This window comes from Mus musculus, chromosome X, assembly GCF_000001635.26.
Source record: "Mus musculus strain C57BL/6J chromosome X, GRCm38.p6 C57BL/6J".
NCBI lineage: Eukaryota > Metazoa > Chordata > Mammalia > Rodentia > Muridae > Mus > Mus musculus.
In genome coordinates, this window is record NC_000086.7 from 98,167,990 (window position 1) to 98,192,989 (window position 25,000).

The following is a 25,000-nucleotide window of genomic DNA, read 5'->3' on the forward strand; positions in this document are numbered from 1 at the left end:
GTGGCAAGTTTTAATTGGGTATTCTTAGAGCAATTGTGTCCATTGATTTTTATCCCATAAGCCTGCAGTCCTGAATTTTGGGGGAAAAACAGTGATTGTTCTTGATATTGGACTCATTGATCTTCATCTTCTGTTTCTGTTAAGGCACCTATTCTTCTCCTCTGTTACACACTCCATGCTCTTCTCAGCTTGGGATCTTTTGATCACATTGCTTTTTTCCCTAACTGCTAACCAAACTCTCTTCACGTTTGTTCCTTTGGCTCAAACCATTGCTGATTAGTGATCTCTCAAAGGATGATTCTTTTATGACTTTAAATTTTGATATTAGGAAGTTTTATCAGCGGCAACCCCAGAATATTCCACTTAGTTCCAGGATTTAAATGATATCAGACAAACTAGAAGTTGTTTGGACCTGACAGAAGATGGAGTTCTCACTGCGCTTTTCATGTGGATTTTAGATGATGTTTTCTTTATTTTAGAGGACCTAGTGCTGAGCTTTGGTAAAGCCAGTCAAAATGATAAATGAAGGAGGACTGGAAAATGGGAATGGAGCCACTGGACATGCTTGTGATTGAATTATTACAATCTCTAAGAAGTATAATGTGCCTGAAAGTCCACCAAGTACTTTCAAGAACACTCTCTAGTTTTCAAAACCAGTTGAGATGTATGCAAAGGGATCAACATATTTTTATCCACAGATGAGAAAACTAAAACTGGGGGTAATTAAGGCATATTTGCAAGGCAATGCAGACAATGTGTACAAGTGGGATGTGAACTTTGAACCCCACCCCCACCCCACCAGAATTCTAAACTCCCTGGGGCCTCCAGTCCCTTGAGGGTTAGGTGCATCTTCTCTGACTGAACCCAGACCAGGCAGTCTTCTGCCGTATATGTGTTGGGGGCCTCATATTAGTTGGTGTATGCTGCCTGGTTGGTGGTCCAGTGTCTGAGAGATCTCAGGGGTCCAGGTTAATTGAGACTGCTGGTCCCCCTACAGGGTCACCCTGCTCCTCAGCTTCTTCCAGCTTTTCTCTAATTCATCCACAGAGGTCAGCAGCTTATTTCCTTAATGCTAGTTTTATACCAAGCCCTATGTTTGATCCCAGGGATAGAGAAAGGAATAAAAATATAGTTCAGGACTCAAGATCCTACTCACTGGGGAATATCTCTCACTAATAAACATCTGAGATATTGCTTTTGAAATGTCAAGTGAAATAAGTTAAATTTTACATTTCATTCTCCCTAGCCAAGGGAGTATGACACTCTAAAAGGGGGTGTCTTTTTATTTTGAGTACACAAAGATGAAACCTTATGACTACAGTTTAATCTAATCTTGACTTCTGAAGGGCAGGAGGGGAATGATTCAGCCTCTGGGAGTGCACGTGTGTAGAGGAGGGAGTCTTGAGCACATGATGCAGGGTAGGAGCTGGGAGCTTGCTAGATAAGAACTAGGTTGACGAGGCTGTTCTTCTAAGGTCAAACTATATATTCATTGTGTATATATTGAAGTTAGGAGTGAGGGTGGCAAATATTACTATAAAAGCTTATTTCCTACTTTTTCTAAATAAATGGTCAATGATATTGAAGCATAATCTTTATAATTTCAAAGCATAAATTTGCTTTGAAAATCTGACCCCCATGGATCTCTCCTCTGTGGGTAAACTGTTTCTGGTCAAATATCACATTTTCTTGAGTATTTTTCTCTTTACTGTTAAGTGTTATTACATTTTAATTTTTATTTTCTTGTTTATCTTATACTCTGATTCTAAGTGGTTCTTATTAGTTCTACTTTATGGATAAAGAATAAAACTTCACAGAGGTCAATGACTTATTCAAAGTCACACAGTGAGTACCTTAGTGGATAGGGATTTGAATTTTGATTTCTCAAATTTTTTTTTTGTCCTCAAGCCTCAATGCTATTTTCACAATTCCAAACCACTTTAGCTTTATTTTTCATGGAGGCCATTAAATCTACCCTCCATTAGCCAAACCCTCTTGCCTCCCTTCAACATAGCTCTTTTCTAGCATGTTCTTAGTAATCATCTGAAAATGTTTTACAGCCTTTCTGGGTACTGTGGTCCAGAGTCTTAATCCAGGCACTTAAGTGCCTTGGTTAACTGTAAAATGGAAAATCAAAGTCACAGCTAATTCAGGAAAAATGAGTTTGGGATGTGAATTTCCTAGGCAATGTGTCATCTCTCTCTCTCTCTCTCTTTCTCTCTCTCTCTTTATTTCCTGAGCTTCATAAACTTACCCACAATGTTCCCTGAGGACTAGGAGTAATAAAGATGATGGAGAAATGCTTCCTTCTCCTCCATTCCAAGAGTCCATCAGCCAACTGTCACACCTCCTCCTGCTTCCCCATTCTTTGTACAAAGATGGAGGTGGATGATAGATAAGCATCCCTTACTACTTCAGGCTCAAGCCACAGCTTGCTTTCTCTCTGCTTGGACTGAGGTAGGAAGAAAAGTTTAATTTCTACCAAGAGGACTGGGAATGAAAAATTGGGCTCCTTGAAAGATCAGTGTACCTACACTTAAAGCATTCAGATTTATGTCCACAATTTGTGGGCTGTTATCTGTGTTTTTTCATCTGTGTACTGGAACATAAATTCTAATTTTATAGTTGAAAACTTAAGTCCAAGAGTATATTGTCAATTCAAAAATGACTTCTAGATTTAAAGTGTAGTGATTTTATTATCACAAATAAATATTATACTTTAGCTAAGAAACCTTGTCCAATATTTTCTAAAATCTGAGCATGCATAGGTTAGGGACTGAGACTTATTACCCCTATACTATACACTCTACAGTTATATTTCAACTGAGGGCCATGGACTGTTTGTGCATGGAGTACTCCCTTCAAATATTTGAGGTTTTTGCTCTTGTTATTGTTGTTTGCTTATTTGTTTTAAGGAATAATTATGATGTTCCTCAGGACATGACTTTAAAAGAGTCGGTTGGAAGAAGACACACAACACAAAACCAGACAATCAGATGGTAAGGATTTAGAAACTACCCTAAAACATAGTTCTTTTTGTCTGGATTAGGCAAGTCAAAACAGACAGAAAAGGGGATTACACCAAGTTCACAAGGATATCTTTGGCATAATTGGACTACAGATGATTGTTCTTGCTTCTGGGTCATTGCTAAGAGCCCTCTTTAAGCCAAATGATCTCTAAATACAATGATTTCGACTTTGTCTACTGGAGGACAGTGGGATCACCTGAAAACTAAAGAATTTGTGCCCCATAAACTTTGTTTGGTACTGTGGGTCTCTAAATCAGAGAAAATTCAATCTCCTCACATATCTTGAGTTTCTTTACCTGCCTCTTCCCTGTCCACAACTTACTGTGCCCAGGGAGAAATTTTGTTACCTATTTGCAAAGCTCTCTTTTTTCTTCTTCTGTATGTTTTGAAAGCATTGCAGCTCTTTAGAGGTTTTCTAAGTCAAAGTTTGTCCCCAAGCAGCCAGAGAATGTTTTTACAAAGGACTTTGTACAGACACTGAAACATCACCCCCCTTCCTATGGTACTCTAGCTTCACAAGTGGGAGTTTCAGGGACACTGCTTTGCAAAGAGCCTGCTGACCTGAATTCATATCCGGGAAGTCATGCAAAAAGGCCCCATGCTGTAGGATGCATTTGTCATCTCAGCACATCTACAACAAGTTAAATAACAGAGACAGGAGAGGCTCATAGACCAGCTTCACTGTAGTGTGCAACAAAGCATCAGAAACAAGAGAAACCCTGCATCAAAAAACTGGAGGTGCTTCTTGTAAGAAAGTGTGTGCTAAAAGCTTTGGACTGTGATCTGTAGGATATAATCTCGGCATTATCTGGTAGACATCTAACCCAATTTTCTTGGTTTATTCTTTTAGCATGTAGCAATTTGGGGCAGTGTGATTAGGAGCATGGAGGGGTGACCAGTATAGTAATAACATGCACACATACATGAACAAATAAAATAATGAAATAATGGATTTAAAATTGTACATACTGATCGTAATGCCAAGAAATAATGTATGTATTGTAAATCTTTTCATGATGATTTCATTGTTGTTGAATTAAGTGTGAAGGTTTCTGTTTTGATATTATATTGTCTTATAGAAATTCAGAATATTGATGGTCTAAAACATACTTCTTTTACTGGGAAGTCTTATTACCTGGTTAGTGGGGTTACTTCTCTAATTTTGGCTATTTGTTTTGAAGAGTTATCACAGATATGTCTTAAATGATATGGGACTTGTAGGCTGACTTAAAGACACAGAACACAGGAATACATTAAAGATGACATAAATGGATATGATAGGTTGTATTTACTTGTTTAATATGTATGTAGAATTTTAGGTGTACATTTTCTTCAGAATTCTGACTTGAGAAAAGAGTCAATCATTAAGGTACACAGTTGTAAGAAATCAGTTTGCTACTCAATTTAAAGGCTCTATTTCTAGGAAACAATTACTTTGTGTTCAGTAGGGCATATGTATTCCATGAATTCATTAGTTGGATCTCCCTTAAAAATTATAGGTGATATATTTAGAATGCTGAAAACTATAATAAATTTACAAATACATTATTTACATACAATTGAAAGAGCTGACTCTTTGTATTATTTTATTAGAATTAGACTTACTTACATTCATTTGAATTATTGATTACTAAAACAATACAAAAACAAAGCCAAAATGTGAGGCTGAGGAATCTATCTTACCTTGAAATTAAAGCATGTTATGGTTTACTACTACTACTACTACTACTACTACTACTATTACTATTATTATTATTATTATTATTATTATTATTATTATTTGTTGGTTTAAATTCAGAGAAAACTGTAATATTAGGTTTAAACCAGAAGATGGAGGTTTGAATGTTTGTACCATATTCTCAACAGTCTTTCAAATCTCAGCAATTTAAAATTTCAATTTTATACATAACAGTAATAATAAAATCTTTCTCAGGTGCTACCAGATGATTGTTTGTGACAACATTTTCACTTGTTTAATGAAGAAAAAGAAAAATTAACATCAGAGTGAATTTTTCAAAATACAAAATATTCAGTTAAGGTAATAGTCTAACACTTTCTTTTGCAATAAATCTCTGCCATTTCATTTCTATAGAAGGCATTTCAGGCTCCATACTGCCTTTTCTGGAAAGCAAAGGTGAGTATTGGTTGAGAAGGAATAGAAACTTTTTTGAGTGAAAGCCAGTACTGATCCATACATATGGCATAAAGTATCTTGTCTTTTCCATCATCAAATATTTAAGTTGTAACTTTATGACCACTATAGTTTCTCTGTGTAGTGACCTCCATATTTTCTCTTATCTTGTTTGGGAAAAATCAAATCATATCAATATATTTATTTCTACTAAAGTCTCATGAAAACATTAAGATTAGTATCTGAGTAAAGATCCTAGGTGTTGACCCTCATAGACTTTAAAAATCTATAAAAGTAAATACAACTTCTTGGAGTTTACTGTTTTGTTTTTTTTAAGTATCTTTTTTTTTTCTGTTTTACTAGTATGTGGAAATAAGGATTTGCGCTTGTAAGGAGATCATTAGACTGAAAGACAAGCCTGGAGGAAGGAAAGTTATCTGACCGGTTTATCAACTAATCACTTACCTGGCAGGAAACATTATCATGTATTTGCTTAACTCAATATACTAGTTAAAAATAGTGAAATACACAAATTATAATTCTAAAAATTTTGCAATTGTAATTAAAATATTTTTTAACACTACCCCATGTGGTATCAATCTTTAATGTTTTCTTTTTATAGAGGAAAGTGATAAAGTGAGACCTGGAATTATGAACTAATTTGATGAGCGTACTGTCACTAGAATTTAAGAGTTAGAGCCTAACCATATCACTGCTTTTCTACAGTTATTGGTTATATGGTTTATCTAGGTCTGTGGATGAACCTTACACTTTGCTGTCTGAGATTGCTATTCTGAAAAATAGAAAAAGAGAAAGGCATTCAAATGAAGTGTCTATACTTTTAGAGAACACCACACAAGCTAAGATGAAGCAAAGAGAAACAACTAAAATGCTTCAAATAAAGTACTTCAGCAAGTACTTGTGATACTTTTAGATAAATTGCCTTTGACTTAGTGAGGTAGAATAAAATAGATGAACCAGTTGTTCCTTGGATTGGTATTTATTTATCTTGTTCTTCTGACATCTAGGCCAACAGTTATATTTGTTCTGAATGCCTTCATGTTTCTCCATTTAAGGACAGCATATTTGACACAAGTGGATGGGTTATCTAAAGTATTATATAGAATGCTACAGTGACTGATTTTTAAAATCCCCTTTCAACTCCAAACCCTTGTAATCTTTTCCAGATCCTCTGAATCCAAACTTCACTTGTCATAAAATTTCTGTTTTCTTTCTAATTAACAGAAATAAGCCAGGGGCGGGGCAGCCAGTGCGTGAGACTAGTGAGACTAGGTAGTCTCATATTTAAAGCCAATATGGGTTAGCTAGCTAGATCCTGTTTCAAAAACAGCTGCAAGATACCATGGAGCTGGAAATGTAGACTGAGGACACTTTTGGGATATTCTTTTTATTTGATTTGATTTACATTTCAAATGGTAACCCCTTTCCCAGTTTCCCCTCCGAAAACCCCCTATCCCTTCCCTCAAGCCAGTTTGGAAGAGAGACCTTCTCAGTACCTGAATGTCACATAGTTATTATCATATTATCAGGTTTTAATCTAAATAACAATGTAACAGTTTATTTATAAAGGTAATATATTAGATCTAGAACTTCTAATGATTAATGTATGTACATAACAGATTTTATAATTTATGCAGTTATGAAAATGCATATTTCATAATGAAGAAAGTGGTTTTTTATCTGAACTATTTGAGTAGAAAATATACTCTCTGCTAAATTCACTTACAGTATTTTTATAGAATCTGGGACAATATATAGAGAAGAAAGACAGGACATCTAAGGGTGTGGGAAATGGGCCATGAATGAAAGTTGACAGTAAAACTGTGCAATGCGGGGGCCAGTGAAGGAATAGTGAAAAAGAATTTGTGATTTACTTCATCACGTGGTTGTCTGATGGCAAATAATCAGTTCAGAAAACATACATAGAAACGTTATATGGGATGAACATGTTGTATTTGTGAGTATATGTATATACAAATACATATATGCATGCAGTAACAACTGATAGAAAAAGGGATCATGAATTTGGAGGAGATGAGGGAGAGGTATATGGAAGGGTTTAGAGAGAGGAAAGGGAAGGATGTAATTGTAAGGATTTGCGCTTGTAAGGAGATCATTAGACTGAAAGACAAGCCTGGAGGAAGGAAAGTAATCTGACTGGTTTATCAATTAATCACTTACCTGGCAAGAAACCCTATCATGTATTTGCTTAACTCAATATACTGGTAAAAATAGTGAAATGCACAAATCATCAAATAAAAACACAAATAAATAAAAAAATATTAGAAACAGAAAAGTTGAACAATTCATCTATTGAAGAGAAACATTGAAAGAGGTCAGGGAAGTGTTTCTTAAATTCTTGTAAGTTATAGGTTTTGGGTCGTTGGTTGTTTTATACTCTACACATTGTGTGATATGAAGGATACAATTGAAACATCTTTTTATTATATTTTAATTAGCTAGTAAATGAGTGCTTCATCATAAAACTTCTTCATATATCTTTAGTGTTGTTTAATCCTGTCTGCTTTGTGATCATTTCCTGTATTCCTGCCCAACCCCCTGTAATCATTGAGCTCTGAATATCCCTCTGTTCTTTCCTGTTTCTTAATGATACTGGTCAGAAATTATCACATCTACCTGAAGAAGGAAAACCTAATTGCTGACTCTTCCTTGTCTTGAATCAGCTATACTACTTCTCTAGAATTTGTCTTATGAAGACTGAGCAATTTGAAGAAATCTAAGAAGGGCTACATTTGATGCAAGCTTTTTTTGATTCAACACTGTTGCCAAAATAAATGGGATCACAGACTAGACTTTTACTATAAATCTAAGAGTCAATAGACTAAAAATATGATGGTAATCATTTCCTTAGGCTGCATGGCTGTTTGACATAAATGGTTTTAACGAATTAAAGAGTGAGTGTAAGCCAAAACTGAGAATGTAGAACACATATATTTTCAAACTAGCTTAATAGAACATTAGGATATTTGAGCAGATTCCATTTTGTCAAAAATGTATTTTCAGGAATATACATCTTAGGAAAAATATATAAATGTCTTTGTTATTGGGAAGAATGGGGAAAAAAGAGGAATGAGAGCCAAATGTAATTCCCAATAAAAGTCAGAGACATAAATTTTGAGAAGACCATAAAGAAAAGATACTTAGTCATTAATATTTTTCAGACTAGCCCCTATGGGTGGTGTTTCATAGGGTTTCTACAACTAAAGTGAACTAAACTGCCACTTAGAATAATAATGTCCTAATCTCCTGGCAAAGACCTTAGCTATCTTCATCTCCCATCTTCCCTACATTTTAATCATCTTTCTCAAATGGTATAAAAAAATAAGGCCCAGAAAATGTTAACTGACTTTTGTATACTGCTTCGATAGCCAGAAGATCCAGTGCAATGTTGATTCCATTGTGAATTTTATCACTTGGATTACAAGATCATAAATTCCCATGTGGCTTCTTCATAAACATTTCATTTTGGTTTTCCCTTCTCACATCATCTAATTTCTCCATGTCTATCACTTCTCTCCCTGCTTGGACCTTTGTGCCTCACTCCACTGGCTCCCCCTTCTTATTTTCATTTTTCTCTATTCCATTACCCACGCTCCCTTCATTAATTCTCCACACAATGACCCTTTTCTAGATACCTGGATTCCACATGTACTCCAGGTTAAGCATGTAGAAGAACAGATTTGAAACTAACAAACAAATATGAGAGAGAACATATAACATTTATCTTTTGGGACCTGCATGACCTCACTTGGCAAATTATTTTCCTGATACACACATTAGCCTAAAAATATATGATTTCATCTTGGGTTTTTTTACATCTTAGTAATATTCCATTATGTATATTACCACATTTTAAAATATTTATTTATTTTGTAAGAATTTTATATATGAGTACTCTATTTACATCATTTCCCCCACTCCATCTCTTCCTTCCAGTTCCTCCCCTATCCCCATCTGCATTCCTTCTCTAATTCATGATCTCTTATTTTATTATTATTATTATTATTATGATTATTATTACAAATGAACAACTATATATCTGTACATATATACGTATAAGTATATAGATGTACCCAACTGAGTCCATTGAGTGACATTCATATGTACTTAGGGTTCACAATTTAGGATGAGAACACAAATTAGAGTTTCTTCCCTGGAGAAGGCAGATTCTGCCTCTTTCCATGGTCATTGAATTGTCTTAGTTTTTCACTTACAGGTGGAGCCTTGTGAGTATCACTTCACTCCATGTATGTTGGCATATGCTATGATCACTGTTCAGGTCTTATTTAGGCAGCCTTATTGTTAAGATTTCACAGGTGCAACTTCCCTGTCATATATAAAGGGCACAATGTCACTTTTTAGTTATCTAGCTCTTATAATATTTCTGCCCCCTCTTCCACAATATTCCCTAAGCCTTTAGTGTAGAGGATGTGTTGCAGATGTATCAAGTGCGATTGGGTATCACAAGGTCAGTTGTTCTTTGCTTTATCCAGTTGTAGATCTCTGAAATGATTTTCATGTACTCTAAAAAGAAGCTTCCCTGATGGGGGGTGATAGCCTCAAATATCTGTGGGTATAATGATAAATATTCTGAATGTTGTTAGCAATTATACTGCTTTAGGAAAGTTGTAGGAATGCATTCTCTTCTAAGACCCTTAGCCTCACAAGACAACAGTGAAGATCTGGGTTTACCATATCAGTTAAATTGCCTCTTATTAATTGAGTAGCCAGGATATCTGTGCTACTGTTGCATTTTTCAGAATATCTTCCCATTCTGGTCAGTGTTATGGATCTTAGGCATCACAACTGTATAGGTTTATATGTTGTTTTTTTTTCCCCCCCATTGGCAGCCTTTATTGCTCCTTCTGGTTCTATAAATGGGAAGAAGTCTTCTAGGTCAGTTCCAACTGGTGTATTTTCTGTCCTAATTGTGTGGTACCTTCCACTTTTATTATCCATTCATTAATTAATAGACATATAGGTTGACTGCATTTCCTAGTTACTATGAATACAGCCTGGCTAAATATGGGTGTACAAATAGCTTAATAGCAATAGATAAATTCCTTTATGTATATGCTTAGGAGTGGCATAGCTGGTTTTATAGCATAGATCCATTTATAGTTTCTTGAGAGCTGCCCACACTGATTTCCAAAGCAGCCACTCTAGTTTACACTGCCACCAGCAGTGTAGAAGAGTTTCAGTTGCCCCACACCCTCAGCAGCATTTGTTTCACTTGTACTCCTGATAATGCCAATTATGGCTGGTGAGGAATCTGAAAGTTGTTTTAATCTGCATTTCCTTGATGGCTAAAGATGTGGGACACAATTTAAAGTTCATATTAGTTATTTGTATTTCTTTTGAGAACTTTCTGTCCAGTCCCAATTGTTAATTGGGCTGCATCTTAGCATTATAGTTATTTCTGACGTTATTTACATTTGTAGTAACTGAGGCATTCTATATTACTAGTCAACCTACCTATTAGTCTGGTGTGCATTCATATGCACAGAAAATTGTTGTATAGTTTATTTTAGTAAGAATAACCTCATTTATACTAAAACTTATTATTTGAGGTTTTAGATGGAGAACACAAACTAAAGAAAGAGAAATAAATGGTCAGAAACAGAAATATGGAAAGAGTGTTTGGAAGGAGGTACAGAGACAAAGTTTGGAGCTGAGATAAAAAGATGGACCATGTAGAGACTGCCATATCCGGGGATCCATCCCATAATCAGCTTCCAAATGCTGACAACCATTGCATACACTAGCAAGATTATGCTGAAAGGACCCTGATATACCTGTCTCTTGTCAGAGTATGCCTGGGCCTAGCAAACATAGAAGTGGATGCTCACAGTCGGCTATTGGATGGATCACATGGCCCCCAATGAAGGAGCTAGAGAAAGTACCCAAGAAGCTAAAGGGATCTGCAACCCTATAGGTGGAACAACATTATGAACTAACCAGTACCCCGGAGCTCTTGACTCTAGCTGCATATGTATCAAAAGATGGCCTAGGCGGCCATCACTGGAAAGAGAGGCCCATTGGACACGCAAACTTTATATGCCCCAGTACAGGGGAACGCCAGGGCCAAAAAAGGGGAGTGGGTGGGTAGGGGAGTGGGGGTGGGTGGCTTTGGGGGACTTTTGGTATAGCATTGGAAATGTAAATGAGCTAAATACCTAATAAAAATGGAAAAAAAAAGAAATATGGAAAGAACAAGAGTCAATCAAATAAGAAAAATACTAGGCAACATGTAGAGATTTATGTATATTACTTAGAAAATTTATTTAAGCTAGTCTGGAATCAATAGAGCCTAGAGACATAATATACATGTTACAAAAGTATTCTTTAGGAAAAGAAATAGGTATACATTTATGCCTGCAGCATGATTATATTCCATGGAGTTCCCAAAAGATCTAGAATATGGATATGGAGATGAATATTTGGGACTGAGTAGTTTGACTGGGTTTTACTTTAGGCCCTTGGTATCATCTCTAACTTTTCTTTTCATTTTTTTTATTATTTTTTTTATTATGTATTTTCTTCATTTACATTTCCAATGTTATCCCAACAGTCCCCCATACCCCCCCCCACTTCTCTACCCACCCACTCCCACTTCTTGGCCCTGGCATTCCCCTGTACTGGGGCATATAAAGTTTGCAAGTCCAATGGGCCTCTCTTTCCAGTGATGGCCGAGTAGGCCATCGTCTGATACATATGCAACTAGAGATATGAGCTCCGGGGGGTACTGGTTAGTTCATATTGTTGTTCCACCTATAGTGTTGCAGACCCCTTTAGCTCCTTGGGTACTTTCTCCAGCTCCTCCATTGGGGGCTGTATGATCCATCCAATAGCTGACTGTGAGCATCCACTTCTGTTTTTGCTAGGCCCCGGCCTAGTCTCTCAAGAAACAGCTATATCAGTGTCCTTTCAGCAAAATCTTGCTAGTGTATGCAATGGTTGTCAGCATTTGGAGGCTGATTATGGGATGGATCCCCAGGTATGGCAGTCTCTAGATGGTCCATCCTTTCATCTCAGCTCCAAACTTTGTCTCTGTAACTCTTTCCATATGAAATTTAGTAGTAACAATTTCTCTAAAATGACTATATGGTTTCATTTTAGAGTCAATAAATATTTGCTTTAATTACTATATGTCAAATATACTTCTTTTCTCCTTTATCTACTGAAGAGCTTTCATGTTGAATGTGTACGTAGACAAAACAACAGAACTGTGTTCAAGAATTAACTGTTTGTGTCTTGAGAAGTACTGCTATCTCTTTGACGTTCCTCTCATTTAATAACATTTTATAGTAGAAAGAAAACCACAGGGAATAAGAAACACGGGCTGGCAAATATCCTCCTCCTGATTTATCTTTCCAAGTTTAGATATTCTGCCATTTGCCACAGAGCTTAGATTTTCAGTGAAACAGCCATTAAGAGCAGGTATTTTATTTTTCTGAGTTTTTTTCATTGAGGTTCATGAGCTAAGAAAAGCAGACATGGTTCAACCAAATGTGCTGAAGGAGAATCAGTGCTGATGAAAATGGCAAGACATCCCTTTGATGACTCTGCTCTCTCCTTATACATCAAGGGCACATAGCCTCAGTTTTCTCATTTTTTTCCTCGAATTTAATATTATACTCAGTTGTATGCTAGTTACTGTACAGTAATATTGACATAACATTTACATAACAAAGTTTACCAACTTGAATTCCCAATTAAAATTTTCTTCTGTACATTTATATAGTAGTTCGACCATTATCAAAATCAATTTTAGAACATTTCCATTGCCTTAAAGAAGAAACTTTGTCCCTTGTTATCAGATACTTCTAACTCCCAGCTTCTTCATATTCTCCAGCCTTCGGTAACCATGTAAATACTAGTTTATCATTCTAGGATCTGAGAAATCTCATGATTTTCCCCCAAATTACTACTGAATTACTTGTACTTCCATGAACAGGGTATATAGAAATTTGAATTTCTCCATATCCTCAATGCTTGTTATTGTCTTTCTAGTTTTATTTTGAGAATAGTACTCTTAGTTTTTGAGAAATAGAAACTCATTTTGCTTTTGATTTAAATTTCTCTGATAATTAATTATTCTTTTCATGTTTCATGTTTTCCTATATTTTATATTTTAATTTAAAACTGCTTTATTAATTAAATTTAAATTTGACAATTTCATATATGCATATAATGAATGATGAATATTCTTGTACCCACTCTCTCCTATTTGTCTCCAATGCCTGTCTGCTCACCTTTTCCCCTACAAACCTCTTTCTCATCAACTTTTGGGTTTGTTTGTAACTCACAGAGTTGAACTAATGCTTGGTTTAACCATGACCTGAAAGCCAGTGGTTCCTCTTCTCCCAGAATCCATCAGAAGCCATTAGCTAATATTGAGCCCCTGTGTCTCTCTCCCATTCATGAATTATTGTTGACAGGAGAAGCTTTATGCAGACACAGTTGAACTAATCATGGCTGCTGTGAGTACATGATCTCACCATGCCTATTAGATAGCATTTTGCAGACTTTATTCTATATCTTACATAATTCCCACCCACTCTTCTAGAAAGTCATATGAAAATTAGAGGGGATAACCTAAGTGTCTTGTTTAGGACTAAGCAATAAGATGTCACTTATTTTCAACATCTTGAGGCAGCCCTGAGTCTCTGCATTCACCTACATTTACTGCAAAGAGAGGCTTCACTGGGGGTATCTTTTGTTTATGGGTATAATAAACATAGATGGAATTTGGATGCTATCTCAGTTTTGTCAAACAACAGTGGTAATATGCCCCTTTTGGTCCTGAGACCTCCCCAGAAGATTTACCAGGCTTATACTACCAGGTATGGGTTTCCTCCTTTGGGATAGGAGGCAAAATCAATCTGAGGATGGTTGGTTTATCGCTTTAAGAATCCTGCCTCTTTTGCACTAGAGGATACATCTTATCTAGTTTTGATTTCCATACAGTTTACAGATAGTAAGATAATTAATGTCTTTTCTCCCTGAGCAGTCAGCTCTATAATTTTGAATGCTAATCAGCAAAAAAAAATTTCCAGTTCAGTTCCACCATGTTTGCTATATATTTTGAAATAGAGGTGTGCAGTGTCTTTATTAATAGGGTTGTATTCTCTAGTTGTGGAGGACAACAGAAAAGACTGGCAAGAGCCTGGATTATTTTTGAGGCCTCAGGAGTCTCTCTAACTCTCAAGTATTACTAATGTATTCTCCATCTGGCAATGGAATTTTTCATTAAGAAAAATGTTCCTCTAGTAACAGAATTATCTAGCCATGCAAAATGTCTTTCTTCAGTATATTCTTAATTGGGCTACAATATAGTATTTCACAATTCAGTTTTGTTTTAACCTCCTTTCATTTCGCACTCATCTCTCCAATCTACCCGTTCACTTTCTGACCACCAGTGCCCCAATAGTCTTTCTACTTTATTTTTCCCTATGATCTACTCTTCTTCCTCCCTCCTTCCTGCAATGGCCTGTTCCTAATTTCATGGCTTCCACAGGTTCTCTGATTTAAATAACAAAACTAATTAGTTGAAGTGAAAATCCCCACATGAGAAAGGATATTCAGGTTTTGTCCTTCTAGGCCTGAATATACTCACCCAGTATAGTTTTTCTAATCCATTAATTTGTCTGTGCATTTAATAATTCTGTATTTCTTTGTAGCCGAACAAATTTCAATTGTATACTTGAATCTCATTGTCTCTATTTGTCAGTTGACAGTCATCTAGGCTGTTTCTGTTTCTTAGCCATTATGAATAAATCAGCAATGAAAATGTATGTTCAAGTATCCAGGTAGAAGGATGCAAAATTTTGGGAACATTCAGAGTGGTATAGCTGGGTCATATGGTAGTTATATTTCTAGGTTTTTGAGAAACCACACTAATTCCTAAAGTGGCTAAACTAGCTTATATTTGTATACTTTCTTGATCCTTCCCTCATTTTCTGTTGTGGTTCCTTTTCATGATTGAATTAGAAGCTTTCAGCTTTGTTTTAGATGTATGTCTTTTAGAAATAATACCTTAAAATTACACACTGTCTTTTAAACAAGCATTTCTGTTGCTCTAATAAAGCTCAATTTTAGATACATTTGCTGCTTTGCAGGATATGAATGTGTACAGCATCTGATGACCTTGGCTTCCCTGCTGAGTATGAAGGCCAGGCCTAAAAATTAATCATAAATGTATCAGAAATCTACCATATGGTTCACTGCCCCCATAGCATTCTCGGATAAGGAGAATTCTCACGCAAAAGTTGATATTTTCAGTTGTGATGCTTGACTTTATCTTATTTGAGTTGGAGACCTTTTTTAGAATCTTGTCTTATACAAACAAAGCCTGGACAAGGAAAACAGGACATATGCACTTATGATAGCAAAGTGTTCATTGTTATTCAAATTGGCATACTCATTGTAGTCTGTAGAATGGAAGATGTCAGGAGAAAAAAACATTGGATTTTTAAAGTATTTATAATACATCCATATACTTATTTATTTGTATGTGTGCATAATGTGTGATTGCATTCAGGATTTATGTGTGTGGGCCTGTTTATACGAAGGTGCACTTGTGGAGGTCAGAAGACAACTTGATTCAATTTTCTCTTGACACCTTGTGAGTGCTGTAAATCAAACTCAGGTCTTCAGGCTTGGCAACAAGCACATTTTCCCCACTAAACCATTTCCTGAAAACAAAAAATTGTCATTTTAAAACTCTTCAATGCTCAGAAATACAGACAAGGTTTATACAATATGTATGTACTACATATATAGACTGTATTTGTGAGTGAAACAGTAGACATGTGTAGTAACTGTATCTACCTCTTTTAGATTTGCTTTAGGCAACTTGTATCTGTGATTTTAAAATAAAGTAACCTAAAGTTTAGTCATTAGTCATATGTCAGAAGAACAAAGACATATTTGATTTTTTTACTTTGATCAAGTATCTACATTTATTGACCGAAATAATATAATGTTGTTCATTCTTCTACTCATAAACATATCTCTCATATTACAGTTATTGCCTTTCATTTAATTTTGAGATTTTTATTTATATATACAATGGAACATGATCATATCTACCCCCATTTCCTATCCCAACTTCCCCATATGCCCCTAAGCAAATTCCTTTCCCGACCTCAGGTCCTTTTTTAAAAGATAATTTTATTGACAATTTTATGCATGTGTGTGTTTTCATAAATTATAGCCCTGATTTCCCCACCTCCAATTCCTCTCTATCCCCTACACCATATTTCCATCTCAACTTCATTTGCTCTTATTTTTGTTAACTCACAAAGTGCACATAGTTTTGCCTATATATGCTTTGTTGCAGTACCGTGTACAGGAACATGGGCAACAACCTAGGGACTTTATCCTTGATGAAAACATAATTTCCCTTCCTAGCATCCATCAACTGCCAATAGCTCCTGAGAGGAATAAACTCATGAATCATTGCACTACCCCTGCTGGGAATTTACCTGCCTTTATTTTGGTCTTGTTCATGCATTCACAACTGCTGCTGGTTCATATGTGCAGCAATGCTAGCATATGTCACATACTGTTGTACTTCCACTATTTCTAGCTATTATAATCTTTCCACTTTCTCTTTTCTGATTACCCCTGAGCCTTCAGGGGGAGAGGGTGTAATGTTGATATTATTTACACCTGAGAGTGCCAGTCTCTTTCTCTCTACACATTGACCAGTATAGTAAGTCTATATTTCTGATGATACTTGAGAGGTACACTAATCTATGTGCATAACGATAAGAAATTATGAGGCATTCTAGTACTATGGCAACAAAGTAAGATTATTATTGGGCTTTCCCTTAGGGCTTCTGTCCTTTTCAGATATGAGGTTTTGGCAAAGTTAACATTGTCAGTCATGAGTTCAGTCCTGTGGAGTGCTCTATGTCCAATTAGAAAGTAGTTGGTGAATCCCATAATATTTGTGCCACTATTACACCAATGCTCATATCTTGTCAGCTTTGTAATTTTTGAAGCTATGAGGGTTCACACCTGGGTAATATTGTTAATTTCTTTTTTTGTTTAAATATGCATAGAACCTTTTAGAACTATGAAAACGACCCAATAGAGATGAAGCCTCCAAGTTAGAAACAGCTTGATTTCCCCATGTCCTATGACACAAATATGTATTATCTTTAACAATAGGGTCTTGCCATCAGGTCCTGAAGAGTAACCAAGAATAGTTTGTAATGTAGTGGTGGTATATGGGATACCCCTGAACAAACACATGAAAAGAGATAATCCATATGTAGCACTGTTTTATTTTATTTATTTTAATTTGATATTGTATGGACTCTAGGAGAGAAAGTGTCTCTCCATTATAGGGCAACTCATTTTAAAGTTCTTTTATTTATGTACAAGTACATTACTAGGGAAAAAAAACTCTACAGTAATAGGTTTTCATGTAACATTACCAGAAGTCTTTAGTGTTAGTTATATTTCCTCATATTCCTTCCTTTACCCTACCCTCCTACTCCCCCCCCATTTAACCCTACCTATTATATTATTCCCCTTTACCTCTGCATGCCACATGTGTCCTATCTATTTTCCTTGAAATCTCCACCCCATTGTGCATTACTCTTTTTCTGATAGGTATACATACTTCAGCTTAAACACATTTAAATCTAGCATCCATATATGAACAGGAGCATACATACAGCTTTTCTCTTTTTGCTGCATTCAGAATGACTTCCTGTGAATTTCAAATTCCCATTTTTTGCACCACATTGTCATTATGAGTTCATTGGATGGACACCTAGGCTGCTTCAGTTCCTGGATATTGTCAATAGAGGAGAAATAAGCATTGATGAGAAAATACCTTAGTACTATGCCCAAGTGTGGTTCAGCTGGAATACATAGTAGATCGATTTCTAGCTTTTTTAAGAGCCCCAAGCTTGATTTCCATAGTGGTCATAGAAGTTTGATCTCCCACAGTGCTTTTCTAATACCCATTCCAGCATTTGTTTTGTTGGTCTTAGCTATCCTGACTGGGGTAAGATAAAAATTTCAGAATACTTTCAATTTGTATTTCCACGATGGCTAACAATATTTATCATTCTTGTAATTTCTCATTCATTTGCATTTATTCTTTTCAGAATTTTTTTTGTCTAGGTCTTTGCACATTTTTGTCAACTTTTTGGTTTGCTTGTTTGGTGTTTGTATTTTGAGTTTTTGTATATTCTAGATATTAACCCCCTGTCAGATGAATAGCTGGTAGATTTTCTCCTATTCTGTTGGATGCCTCTTTACTCAAATGATAGTGTCCTTCAATGCACAGAATCTTTTAAGTTTCAAAAGGTTCCATTTAACTTAAATGTCAATGCTAATGTCTGATCTACTGGATTCCTATTCAGCAAATCCTTTCCTGTGCCTATAAGTTGAACTGCATTACTTATTTGATCCTCTAACAGATTCATGATATCAAGTCTCATGTGGTATATTACCCTTATGAATTTACAGTTCTTGATCCATTTGGGGTTCTTTTGTCCAGGGTAGATTATTCTACATGAAGTTATCAAGCTTGATCAGAATCACTTGCCAAAGATTATGTCTTTTCAAGCATTAGATAGCTGTGAAAACATATGCTTATATCTGGGTTCTCAATTCTATTCTGTTGATCAAAGTGTTTGTTTTATGCCAATACCATATTGTTTACATTACTATGGCTCTGTAGTATAACTTAAAATCAAGAATACTGATACCTCTAACAGTATATTTGTTCAGGATACTTGTTGTGGCTACTTAGGAAATTGTAAGTTTTTTTTCAATTTGTATGAATAATTAATTGTCTTTGGGATTTTGATGGGAATTTTGTTGAACCTGTAGATTGCCATTAATGCAGTGGCCATTTACACAATATTGATCCTATCAATCCATGAGCATAAGAGTTCTTTTCATCTTTTGTTATCATTTTAAATTTACGTTTTCAGTGTGTTAAAGTTTTCATTGTACAAGGCTTTCACTAACTTTGCTACATTTACTTACTCCAAGATCCTTCTGAGGCTATTGTGAATAGTATTTTATTTCTTTATTTTTAGGTGTGTCTATCATTTGTATATAGGAAGGATACTTATTTTTATGTTAATTTTATATGATTACACTTTGCACAATGTGTTTTATTAGCCATAGGATTTTTCTAATGTAGAGCCCAGGTTCTTTTATATATAGAATCATATCATGTATAAATAAGGAAAATTTGCCTTATTTCCTTCTTATTTGTATTCCCTTTATCTCCTTACTTCTCTTGTTACTTTAACAGAAATTTCAAGCACTACAAGAGGAAATAATGGATATATTTGTCTGGTGCCTGATGATAGAGGAAATCCTTTGCGTCACTCTCCATTTAATATTATACTGGCTATGGGCTTGTTTACATTGCTATTATTATATTGAAAATTGTCTACTATGTCAAGAAAGGGTATGTGATTTTTTAAAGACCTTTTCTGCATCTAAAGATAAAAATGTGGTTTCATTCATTGACTCTATGTGGTATATTATCCTTATAAATTTATAGTTATTGAACCATTCCTGCATCTCTTGGATGAAGCTGAATAATCCTTTTCAATGTGTGCCTGAATTTAGTTTGTATTTGTGGTGAATGTTTGCATCTTTGTTCCTTGGAGATATTTTTCTATCATTCTTTTGCTTTATTGGGCCTTTGTCTTGTGTTTGTATCAAAATAAAACTAGTTTTCTAAACAGAATTTGAAAGTGTTCCTTCCCTTTTGAGTTTATGAGTAGATGAGTTCTTCTCTAAAGCTCTAGTAGTATTCTGCACTAAATCCATCTAGCCCTGCCAATTTTTTAGTTTAAGTGTTATTTAGTCTCTAAGTTTGGTATGATCTGTAGTCTGCATTGCTGTTCATCTCTATCATCTCTAGCTTTATTCGATTGTGGTAATTTTAAAACTGCAGAATGTTATTTCAGTTTTTTTTAATATTTATTCAATTTTTTGTATCCTAATATGTAGACAGTTTTGAAGGAAGTTCTACTGGTTGCTGAAAAGAATGTGTGACTTTAGTTGTTGAGTAGCATATCATCAGCCTTTTAAGTCAATTTAATTTATTTTATCATTCAACTCCATTATTCTTTTGTTTAGCTTTTGTACATATGATCTATCTATTGGTGAGTGTTGGTTATTTCTCAGGAAACCATCAAGTTCTGTGTCTGAAATGTGTGGTATCTTCATCAATAGGATATTACTCTTATGTTGTAAGAGGCAACCAAAATGCAATAGAAATAGCTTATATTTTGTGGGAGATTCTTGGGCTCCCCTGACCCAATCACTTGAAGGGAGGCTTACCATGCAAGACCCTAGAGGATTTTCTTATATTGTCTCAGACTCTTGGGATGAACATTATCACCTCAAGTATTATAATTTCACTTAATATAGGTGATACATGGATGGATGGATAGATAGATAGATAGATAGATAGATAGATAGATAGATAGATAGATAGATAGATAGATAGATAGATAAACAGAAAGAGTGTTGTTTTCAAGAACTGTTGGGCCTTCATGACTAATAACTAATAGGGAATCCCCATGATTTTTATGGCAATTTACATTGAATAATTCACATCTTCTGGGAGCAACACAATTCAGAGTAGTTCTTTTTGAATTTTTGCTTTTGAAGTTGTATTTTGAAATTAGCTTACTAAGTAGTGAATTTCCATGAAAATGTTTCATACAGCTTTAGTTTTGGTTAACCCACCCATGACCATCTCCTGTCTCTCTTTCTTCCACACCTATCCCTGCTTAATCCTTTAACTCTCACTATCCTCTCTTCCTCTCTTTACATGCATTCCCCCAAACCATCCTTCCTAATGTACTGGATTCCACTTGTATTACAAGTTAAATATACAAAACAGATCTACATAGGAAAGAAAACCTGTGGCCTTTGTCTTTCTTGACCTGAGTCACCTCATTGAGTATGGCTTTTTTGTTGTTGCAACCATTTACCTGAAGATTTCATCATTCCACTATTCCTTACACTGAGTAATAGTGCATTTTGTACATGGGCTACATTTTTCTTATTCAGTCATATATATTGCTGCATATATAGCTTAATTCCCTTTCTTATACATTGAACATAGAGCATTAATGAACTCAGTTGTGGCTCTGTAATACAATACATGGTTCACACAGGGTATACACCCCTAAGTAGTATAGCTTTGTCATATGGCAATTTTACTTCTAAAGTTTTGGGAAATGCCCACACTGATTTCTAAGTGGCTGCACTATCTTATACTCCCGTTGACAATGTTTAAGCATTTCCCATTCACTATAACTGTATAAGCATGATTTTATTCTTTGTATTCAAAATAATGCCCATTCTGACCAAAGTAAGGTAGAATCTGAAATTCTATCTGATTTGCATTTCCCTCATAGCTAAAAATGTTGACTACTTTTAAAAAGTGTTTCTTATCCATTTGCATTTTTGCTTTTGAGAATTTTCTATTCAGTCTCATGGCCAGTTTTAAAATTGTTGTTTATTTTTTTAACATTTGGGATTTTGTTGTTTTTTTGTCTTCAGGGTTTTTGTTTTGTTTGTTTTGTTTTTTTTTTTGTTGTTGTTGTTGTTGTTTTGTTGTTGTTGTTTTTTGTGTAGTCTAGATACTAATTCTCTGTCAGATAAGTAGCTGGCAAAGATGTTTTCCCCATTCTGTAGACTGTTTCTTTGCTTGCTTCACAAGCTTTACTTGTTTCCTTGGCTGTACAGAAATTTCACAGTTTCATCAGATCCCATCTGTTGACTGTTGGTCTCACTTTTTATGCTTCCAGAGTGTTAGTAAGAAAACCATTATGTGTGCTTTTAAGTTGAAGTGTGTTTCTCATACTTTCCTCTAGTAATTTTAGAGTTTCTGGTCTTATGTTTAAGACCTTGACCAATTTGCACTTGAGTTTTGTACAGTAGGAAAGATAAGGATCTAATTACATTATTCTACATGTTAAAATCCTCTTTTCCCAGCACCCATATGTTAATTTTTTTCTGTGTTGTTAGCTGGGACCATGTGCAAGGTATTATGCTTCACTAAATCACCATTTCTTTATTATTAACATATATAAAATGCCATTTTCCAATTCCTGTAATTACAAAATGAAGTAATGAACATAGAAGTGTCTGCCACATAATAAATGTTCAATAATGCAATTATTATTTTGCGCTTGAGGATAAGAGCAAGTGGGCTTACAAAACATATTTATTGCACAGTTACATTCTACAGTGGTACTAGAGTCTACAGACAAGAGTAGCCTGGTAAAATGAGAGGAACTGAGCACTTATTTTCTTCTATAGGTAGATCTCATTGTTCCTTATTACTGATGCTCATTTTATCTTGATTATTACAATGTTTAAAGGTTCAGTTGAAATCTGTTACAATAATAGCAATCAGTTATATTTATTTGCAATTTTTTTACCTTTAGAAAATCCTTTATTACCCTTTTCTTTGCTATCTATAATGAATTCTAAAACAGGTATATATTGAACATCTATCCTATTTTTCACATCCAACAGCTTAAGCACAAAGACACTGACTTGTCTAAATTTACATTCCTAGTTTAGTGACTATTTGAATCTGAAATAGACTTTATTTGGCAATGTAACTCTTTTCCGCTGTATTATGTCAATCATTTTGAAACCATTTATAATATATTATTACATGTGAACATGTCTTTTCTTTGTTACTGTTATTCTTTTCAGGATACATATGCATTTTTAATTTGTTTTTTTTGACAATTTCATAGATGAGTGCTATATTTATATTATTTAAGCAGCTTCCACTTCCTCTCCAACTTCTCCTATGCCTCCCATTCACTTTTTTTAAATTTTTATTTTTTATTTATTTTATTATATTTTTGACAATCCAGTGGCTGTCCTCCTCCTGGTCCACCTTCACACAGTTCCTTATTCCATTCTTCCTGCCCCCTGACTCCAAGAGGATTCCCTCACTGGAACCGTTCCCCTGCCAGGCTTCCCCATTCCCTGGGACAAGTCGTTCCAGAGTTCATCCAATCTTTTCCCACTGAAGCCAGACCAGGTAGTCGTCTACTCTATATGTGCCTGGGGCCTCAGACCAGCTAGTATATGCTGCCTGGCTGGTGGCTGAGTAGCTGAGAGATCTCAGGGTTTAGTTGAGACTGCTGGTCTTCCTCAACTTTCCCCAGCCTTTCCCTGATACAATCACAGGTCTCCCTGACTTTTATTCAATGGTTGGTTATAAATATCTGCTTATGTCTCAGTCAGCTGCTTGTTGGGCCTCTCAGAGGACATCCATGTTAGGCTCCTGTCTGTTAGTGCACCATAGCATCAGTAATAGTATCAGGCCTTGGAGCCTCCCCTTGAGATGGATCCCAAGTTGGGCTGGTCACTGGAACACCTTTCCTTCAGTCTCTTCGTTTTTGTTCCTGCAGTTCTTTTAGACATTTACAATTCTGGATCAGAATTTTTGACTGTGGGAAGGCAACTCCATGACTTCCTTTGATACCCTATCTTTCTACTGGAGGTGGATTCTACAAGTTCACTCTCCCTATCTGTGAAGAATTGTGTTGGAATTTTGGTAGAAGTTGCATTGAATCTATAGATTGCTTTTGGTAGGATGGCTATTTTTACTATGTTAATCCTACCAATCTATGAGCATAGGAGATCACTCCATTTTTCTGAGGTCTTCAATATATTTCTTGAGAGACTTGAAGTTCTTGTCATACAGATCTTTCACTTGTTTGGGTAGAGTTACCCCAAGATATTTTATATTATTTGTGTCTACCTGGAAGGGTGTTGTTTCCCTATTTTCTTTCTCAGCCCATTTATCACTTGTGTAAAGGAAGGCTACTGATTTGTTTGTATCAACTTTATATCCCACCATTTTGCTGAAGTTATCAGCTCTAGAAGTTCTCTGGTAGAATTTTGGGGTCACTTATGTGTACTATAATATCATAAGCAAATAGTGATACTTCGACTTCTTATTTTCCAATATATCACCTTGATCTCCTCCAAGTTCTAGCTAGAGCAATAACACAACAAAAGGAGATCCCACTCCCTTTCAAACTGAAAACCTCTTCTCTAATTTCCTCCATCAATGCTAGTATGTGAACGGATGTCTTTATGTAGATATTGTTTAGACAATTTTTGATATTTTATTTGTACAGCTTTCCTATTATGTGTAGAAGACACTATCTCACAGCAGGTATCTTGGTCTTCTGAATTTTAAAGTATTTCTGCCCACTTTTCCATGATGGTCCCTGAAACTTAGGCATAGAAGTTAAATTATAGATGTATCTTTTGGCATTATCCATCCCAGAGTCATGTAGATTCTTCATTTTTTCCAAATATCATTCAACTAATTAATGGATAATAAGAATGTGGTACACATACACAATGAAATTCTATTTATGTATAAAGAAACATGAAATTTGTGGTAAATGAATGGAACTGAAAAATATTACACTGAGTAAGATAACCCAGACTCAGAATAGAAAACACTACATTTATGTTTTCTCTTATTTGGAGACTCTGTTTCTGAATTTATAGGTTTGAGCACATAACCTGTAGTAAACCGAAGTCAGAAAGAAAATAAAGGGGATAATGTTAGGATGTGGAGAAATACGAGCTCTAGAGAGGATGATAATAAGATACAGGTATAATGCATAGGAAAATGGGAAAGTGGGAGGGAGGAATTTGTGTAGGGAGTAAAAAGGGTAATATAGAGGGAAAAGGGGGGGATGAATAAATAACAGTATGAATATTTGAGAAACCCATAGAGAAA

The 25,000-nt window shown here is 35.3% G+C and overlaps 1 protein-coding gene across 1 annotated transcript in view; it reads left to right on the plus strand.

Moving 5' to 3' along the window:
* Ar (androgen receptor) overlaps nt 1-25,000 on the plus strand; it is a 174,462-nt gene that overhangs the window by 19,233 nt on the left and 130,229 nt on the right. The window lies entirely within an intron of this gene.